Here is a 7364-nt window from a genome sequence, read left to right on the forward strand (position 1 = left end):
CGGCACAGACTTGACACTACTGGCTACTTCAAAGGGCTGCTCTTGATGGGCCAGTGAGACGGAAGGGCCGTGACAGTGACGCTCCAGGAGGCCGCTCTCCCAGACCCTTCCCACCTCTCCTCGGATGACTGAGAAGGCACCAGTTATGAAACGGCAGCATTCAGAGGGACGGCCACCCAAGTCCAAAGAGAAAATGGCTGGAGGAAGAAACCAAAGGCCTGCTGCTTCTCACAAGCACGTGCTTCACGAGTGGAGCTGCATCTCATGCCTCAGGCCAAGGGGCAAAAATGATGCTTGGAGACCTTGGAAATGCAAACGTCAAGAATTCAACTGTATACTTGAGCCGGAATCTTCCTTTCTTTCTCTGAGATTACAAGAGGCCAATGTCTACCTTTGGGGGGCAGCAGGGAAGGTCCAAGCTTAAATAAAGCAGTCATTAAATAAAAACAGGATTTTACAGATCCACGCAGAGCTCAACTTGAGGCAACTTCTCCGACTCCTGCCACCACTGCCCGGGTCGCGAAAGTGCAGAAGAAAGCCACCTTACTACTAAAAACACAAATACTGTTTAAATTACAATCTAACAAACCTAAAGAGTCAATGGCTAGCACTGACCTAGCCCTGTCTCCATGGGGCACTGGGGGCATTTCAGGGGGACCACTCCTTGTGCCGGCTCAGCATGCCAAGTCCTGACCAAGGCAGCCCCCAGTGTCCTCCTCCGCTGACCACAGCATGACCACACCCACACACTAACAAGTAGGGTAAGTCCTCTGATAAGCAGAGAGGGGGCTGGGAGGCTCAAGGGGCAGCACCACGGAAGAAGGCAGGCTTCACACCAGGGTGTCCCTGCCTTCAGTTCCAACTACAAACCTATCAAACTCGTGTCCCCTGCCTTGGCAGGCGGATTCTTAACCACTGTGCCACCAGGGAAGCCCTAGAACACTATACCTATGTCATCCTTTTAGTTAAAAATCTAAGGAAGATTTCAGAGGACTAATGTGATGATGATTGAACATCACCAGGGTACAGCTCATCTATGTGTATTTACATATTTAAAGAACGTTTCTCCTCCTGTGCCCTCATTCAATCACGATACCTAGTTTGCTCCACAAATGTGTCTCTGTTTCTAGGTAAGTCCGCAGTGTTAGCATTTTAACACATTTTGCTTTCTAGACCCAGGACTCCCTGCCCGCAACTCACCTCTTCCTCACCTCACACCAACTGCCTCCCCTGGAACTGTGGTCTCCTTGGGTGACCTTAGAGCAAACATTCCGTCCCACCTCCTTTTAAAGAGATAGCGACCATCTCACTCTGGTCACCCCCGGCCCCCCATGGCCACCACCTCTCTCACATATGGTCAACCCATCTCAAAATGAGAAACTTCTCAGGAGAAACTGTTCAAAACAGTGAACATTTATAAAAGCAGAGAAATTACGATGGTCTCAGGAATTAAAAAGGTTTTAAGGTTTGTGTTAATCTGAACCACCCACCCAAGAAAAAACCCATGCCTCTGGATTTGACTTCTGAATCATCAGAAAAGGAAAATCCAGCTATTTCTGTTAAGTGGAATGAAGTACTTTATTCAGAATAGATCATATCATTTTAGATCATCTGGTTCGTTTTGGTTCTTTTTTTTTGATTTTACATTTGCAAGATCGCTTTCATAATTTCGTCCCAGAAATTCTAAGGTAAAATTTCAGGTCACGAAACAAAAACAAACCCCTATGATCAAGGCAAAAGTTAAAAGAGAAGAATTGTGTTATGTTCCTAACACAACTTAAAATGTGGGTCCACACACAACAGCAGGTCACCAAACGGTGGTCACACCGTACTAGTAACAACTTTTCCCCAGAGGAAAAGAACAGTGGGCGGTCATCCCTGAAACTGGGAAAAAGAAAACCTGGAGGCGAACATGACGCACTGAGATAGTTTCGTATCTTTACATTTCTAAGTGCAAATGTCCTCTCAGCTGAAAACGGCTCCACTTCCTAAGCAGACCTAGGAATACCAACACAAAACCTTAGGTTCCCCCAGGCCACCCAAGGGCAGGAAGCAGCCCACCACCTCCCAGGCAGCTCTCCAACGTTTTGCTGTCAAGGTCCCTTTATACCCTTAAAAACTGAGGACCCCAAAGAGCGGTTGCTCATGTGGGATATGTATTTCCAAAATTAAACCCGAGAAAGGCTTTCAGAATTGTGGATGTTCCCTGATACCACATCAAACCTCGACGGGCCGCAGTTCCATGAAAACCACTTGTGACACGAATCTGCAACCACAGCCATGAATGCTCCACACCTTCCTGCATCGTAACGCCCTCTGAAAACATCTTTTGCCTATGTGCACGATGGCCAGTTGGACACATGCAGAGTCCACACGCTGGCACATTTCATTAGACGACATGAGACGCATCTCTTAATGTGAGCGCCCATCTCCTGAAATGTCTTTCATTACTGGGAAGCCATCAAGCTCAGGGTGGCAGATAAAAGCTTTTCCAAATGCTAATTTTCCTTTAACACCGGAATTTTGTCATCAGTAACAAATATAGTCAGTTGATTTCCTCGACTCTCACACTGTGCATCTTCGAGATAACTCCTGACACACACCACCTGAAAAATGCAGTCCATCGGCACTGCTCTGCGGCCCCTGGCTGCGGGTGCCTCTGGCCCCTCAGGGGCACTACCAGGAACCTCTGTGCCAGCAGTGCAAACGCCGACCCGGCAGGGCTGGCTCACGAGGCCGACTGTGACCCTGGACAGGGCTTCTGAGCTCTTAGCCTCCAAAGGGTTTCAAAACACACCATTTCCGGTAGCTCAAGAACATTCTGGATACACGCCAAGCACTCACACGAATCCGCACTCCAGTGTCAGAGGAGAGGAAACATTTGCTTCCACAAAACTGTTCTAAAGCCCCACTTCGTTTTCCCTTCAGACCATACAACCCTTGGAAAACGTTAAGCTGCCAGAAGTGATTTTCTTTCAAGCAAAACCCAAAATACGCTCCCCAAACAAACAACGTGGGTGCTGCCTGACTCTACAAGCACGTAAATCTGAAGGCTCCACTACTACAAAGCTCGCCACAGGTAAGTAACCGCATCTTACCCATCTGAAGATGCTTAGTTCTATGGACCTGAGACTAATTTCTCTGAGATACTTTAAAATGTAATATCGAACCACAGTGAAGCTCCTATTTTCACAGCACAACAAACACGAGAAAACAGTTGCGGCTTCTCAAAAACGTAACACACAAGCGTGCACCTGCCCTGCCCACCTAGCGGCAAAACAAGGTGGTCCTCCGAATCTCACACCCCGAAACAACATTCAAAGCTAACAATTTTAATTTTGAAGCAATTCTAACCTGCGGGTCACAAATTATATCCAGTGCTACAACAGAACCTCATTATTTCGGTCACAAATTATATCCAGTGCTACAACGTAACCTCATTATTTCGGACTCTGCTAACTCAATTTATGGTTCTAACAGGCTGGGCCAAAGTTCACAATTACTGATATTTCACGTTAAGAGTCTTCCGTTTCATGACGAATCCTTTGCTGGGGATGAGGAGGCATTGAGAAGGTGCTGAAAGTTCTATGAAGTACTGAAAACAGCAAGCTTTCACAATTTCACAAGCCTCTTGCACAATTCCGTTTTTACTAATGGGACAGTCACTAATGAGGCCACGCCCAGGAATTTGAGAGGACATGCGACATCCTGCCGCCCCGGCAGCAGTCCCTCTCAGCGACCCCACGCTCATCCTGACTCGACTGCCCTAGTGGCACTGCAGTCCTTTAGGTGGCCAATCCAAAGTCTGCTGCTTGCCAAATAACACTGTCATTTAAATTCCACTGAAGCAAAAGGACCCACAGCACGATAAGCTTCTCAAGCGGTAACTACAGAGAGAAATCTAGGAACCACCTGCTGTTCAAAATTTCTTAGGTGTTTTTGCTTCACAGGTCTGTGCAGACAAAAAGTCAAACTTGTTGCTGAAAAGCTCGCCACGACTGGTGCCTCGGCAAAGCTCTGGTGAGGCCGGGACCCCAGGTTCCCCATTGCGGGTGGGCAGTGGGCACTCTGGTTTCTCCCTATCCACTTCCTAGTGAAAACACAGGCTTGTGACCTCGGTGGGCAGCTCTCCAAAAGCGCTTCAGGAACAACCAGCAGAGCCACCTGAATCCGTCAAGGTTAAGGTGGAGGAAACGAGGCTTTCCCTGGTCTCTACGGAACCGCTTGCTACCTTGGATGGACTCCTGCTGGGGTCTGCACGTTTGTGCCCCCGGAGCCCTCCTGAATGGGATATCTGCCCTGGAAAAGAGGCCCCAGAGCCCGCCTGGCCCTGCCACCGGGACCCAACTGCCCCGGCATCTTGACCTCGGGCCTCCCGCCTTCAGAGCTGCAAGAAATCAAGTCCACTGTGTCAAAGCTCCTAGCCTGTGGTCCTTGCCGCGGCAGCCCGAGTGCACTGAGGCAGCTCCCTCTTGTCTCTCAAGGAACAAGAAGACATGGCTTCAAACACTGGCAAGGGACTCTCTGAATCGTACACCCTGGGGGTTGGTGCTTGTAAGACAAGGCCCCCGCCAGGGTCTTAGGGACCCTCTGAACTGTACAGGCTCCTGTCCTCACCGAGTCTGCAAGATGGGGCAGGTCTGGCTAAATGCCCAGGACAACACTTGGATGGGCCCCCATACGGGAGCCTCGCCTCTCCTTCCCCAACCAAGACAGTGGGTGTGACAGTGAGGTGGGGGGGGGAGGGTCACAGACGGGACCTGGGCACAGTAAGTCGCTCCCCAGGACAGTCAGCCCTGCTGGGCACCTCAGGGGTTGCTTCCTAGGGACCCTGATCCTCCAGCTCCACCCCCCTAACCACCCACCCTATCGCTTTCATGTCCGCAGTGGTCTGTCTGGGCCCCGAGTGCACCCGGGCTGGCTGCTCCCTTCCAGCACCCACGGGGGCAGTGCTGCCAGATCCCCGTGTCACCCGTAGCCCCCAGTGCAGGCCCGGCGCACCGTGTCTCGCTGCGCCAAGAGCTGTTGGTAAGGATCCGGTGAGAGGCTGTGGGTGAGGCCAGCCTACGATAAAGGCAAAATGCCACCGTTCCCTCAGGCCCTAAGACCCCTGGGGCCTCCTCACCCACAGCGCACCCCGGCTGTACTCTGGGGCTCTGGTTCCCGCCGGTCCACTTTGAGGGGGACGTGTGCACTGAACCCTCTTCACTGGGGACCACAAACTAGCCAGATAGTCCACGCTTTTCCCAAAAAGCGAGAACGTGGTGCAGGGCCCCCTGAAAACATTGCCTATCTTCTTAAAAGTAACCCATTTCCCCAGGCGTTAAAGTTCAGAGTCAACTGCCTTTTGAAATTCCCATTTCTCAACAACAAGAGCATTTCTAACCATGACCTACAGCAGAGGTTCTCAAAGTGTGGCCCCCGGGCCTTTCAGGAGGGCCCCCCCCCAAGGTCAAACTATTTGCACAACACTAAGGGCACAGACGTGGTGGTTTCTCAGAAGGCAACTGACAGAGATAGGACAAAGGAGACAAGAGAATCCGGCTACTGTCGCTTAAGCCAGACGTTCAGGAGACCTGCAAAACCCTAGGACAACACTACCTTTCTCATTAAATTGTTTTTCTTTTGGAACATAGTTTCCATAAAGTGTTATTTACGTTTTTATTTTTAAGTATATTTAAATGTCTCATTTTTAATGCCAAATATGGAAAATATCAATAAGACACAACATAAACAAAAGCCCTCTGGGGTCCTTGTTAATTTTAGGTGTAAAGGGGTCAGTCTGAGTATGGCCAACGGCACAGACTTGACACTACTGGCTACTTCAAAGGGCTGCTCTTGATGGGCCAGTGAGATGGAAGGGCCGTGACAGTGACGCTCCAGGAGGCCGCTCTCCCAGACCCTCCCCACCTCTCCTCGGATGACTGAGAAGGCACCAGTTATGAAACGGCAGCATTCAGAGGGACGGCCACCCAAGTCCAAAGAGGAAATGGCTGGAGGAAGAAACCAAAGGCCTGCTGCTTCTCACAAGCACGTGCTTCATGAGTGGAGCTGCACCTCATGCCTCAGGCCAAGGGGCAAAAGTAATGCTTGGAGACCTTGGAAATGCAAACGTCAAGAATTCAACTGTATACTTGAGCCAGAATCTTCCTTTCTTTCTCTGATGTTAGAAGAGGCCAATGTCTACCTTTGGGGGGCAGTGGGGAAGGTCCAAGCTTAAATAAAGCAGTCATTAAATAAAAACAGGATTTTACAGATCCACGCAGAGCTCAACTTGAGGCAACTTCTCCGACTCCTGCCACCACTGCCCGGGTCGCGAAAGTGCAGAAGAAAGCCACCTTACTACTAAAAACACAAATACTGTTTAAATTACAATCTAACAAACCTAAAGAGTCAATGGCTAGCACTGACCTAGCCCTGTCTCCATGGGGCACTGGGGGCATTTCAGGGGGACCACTCCTTGTGCCGGCTCAGCATGCCAAGTCCTGACCAAGGCAGCCCCCAGTGTCCTCCTCCGCTGACCACAGCATGACCACACCCACACACTAACAAGTAGGGTAAGTCCTCTGATAAGCAGAGAGGGGGCTGGGAGGCTCAAGGGGCAGCACCACGGAAGAAGGCAGGCTTCACACCAGGGTGTCCCTGCCTTCAACCCCAACTACAAACCTAACAGCTAGGTGTGCTGCCCAGGGAAATGGGGACAACTGTGAAACTCCATCGTGTCAAGTGTCAGTCAGAGCATGATACATAACCTGTGTCATTTATCAGGGTGCTCCCAGCATGCCTTTTGTTTTTTTTTTAAGTTAAGGGACACAAACCAATGTCCATCACCAGGAGACCAGTTTGAGAAAAACCCAGAAACAGCCATATGATGCAATTCTTCAAGACTATAATTAAAGGATGATGAACTCCACAGCCCCTGCCATGGAAAGAGCCCCACACCCTTGAGCGAAGCCAGCAGGTAACAGTTCCCAGCACATCTTGACCCCTACCCCCACCCCACCCCAACCAAGTTCACAAACACATCCACAGCTTTAACTGGGCTTCCAAATGGTGCCATTTCTGGGGTTTCTGCTTTCTTTATATCCTTTCATATTTTATATCCTTTCTTTATATCCTAATTTTCTCTATATATAAACTTATCTTTGCAACCCAAACACAGTACAGCTCTCTTTACATTGGGGGAGAACCTCATTTCCCTTTCTGTAGTAAAGGTGTATTAAATACTCTAGAGTGTCTCTATCAGCATATGAAAAACAAAACCATAGCACCTAAGTTTGACACTCAAGAGAAAAACATCTGCTTTACAAATTACAAACAAGATAATCACACCTACTAAGTAGGTTTTACAATCACGGCTACAA

The sequence above is a fragment of the Mesoplodon bidens genome (genome assembly GCF_964165515.1).
Source record: "Mesoplodon bidens genome assembly, chromosome: 5".
NCBI classification, from domain to species: Eukaryota; Metazoa; Chordata; class Mammalia; order Artiodactyla; family Ziphiidae; genus Mesoplodon; species Mesoplodon bidens.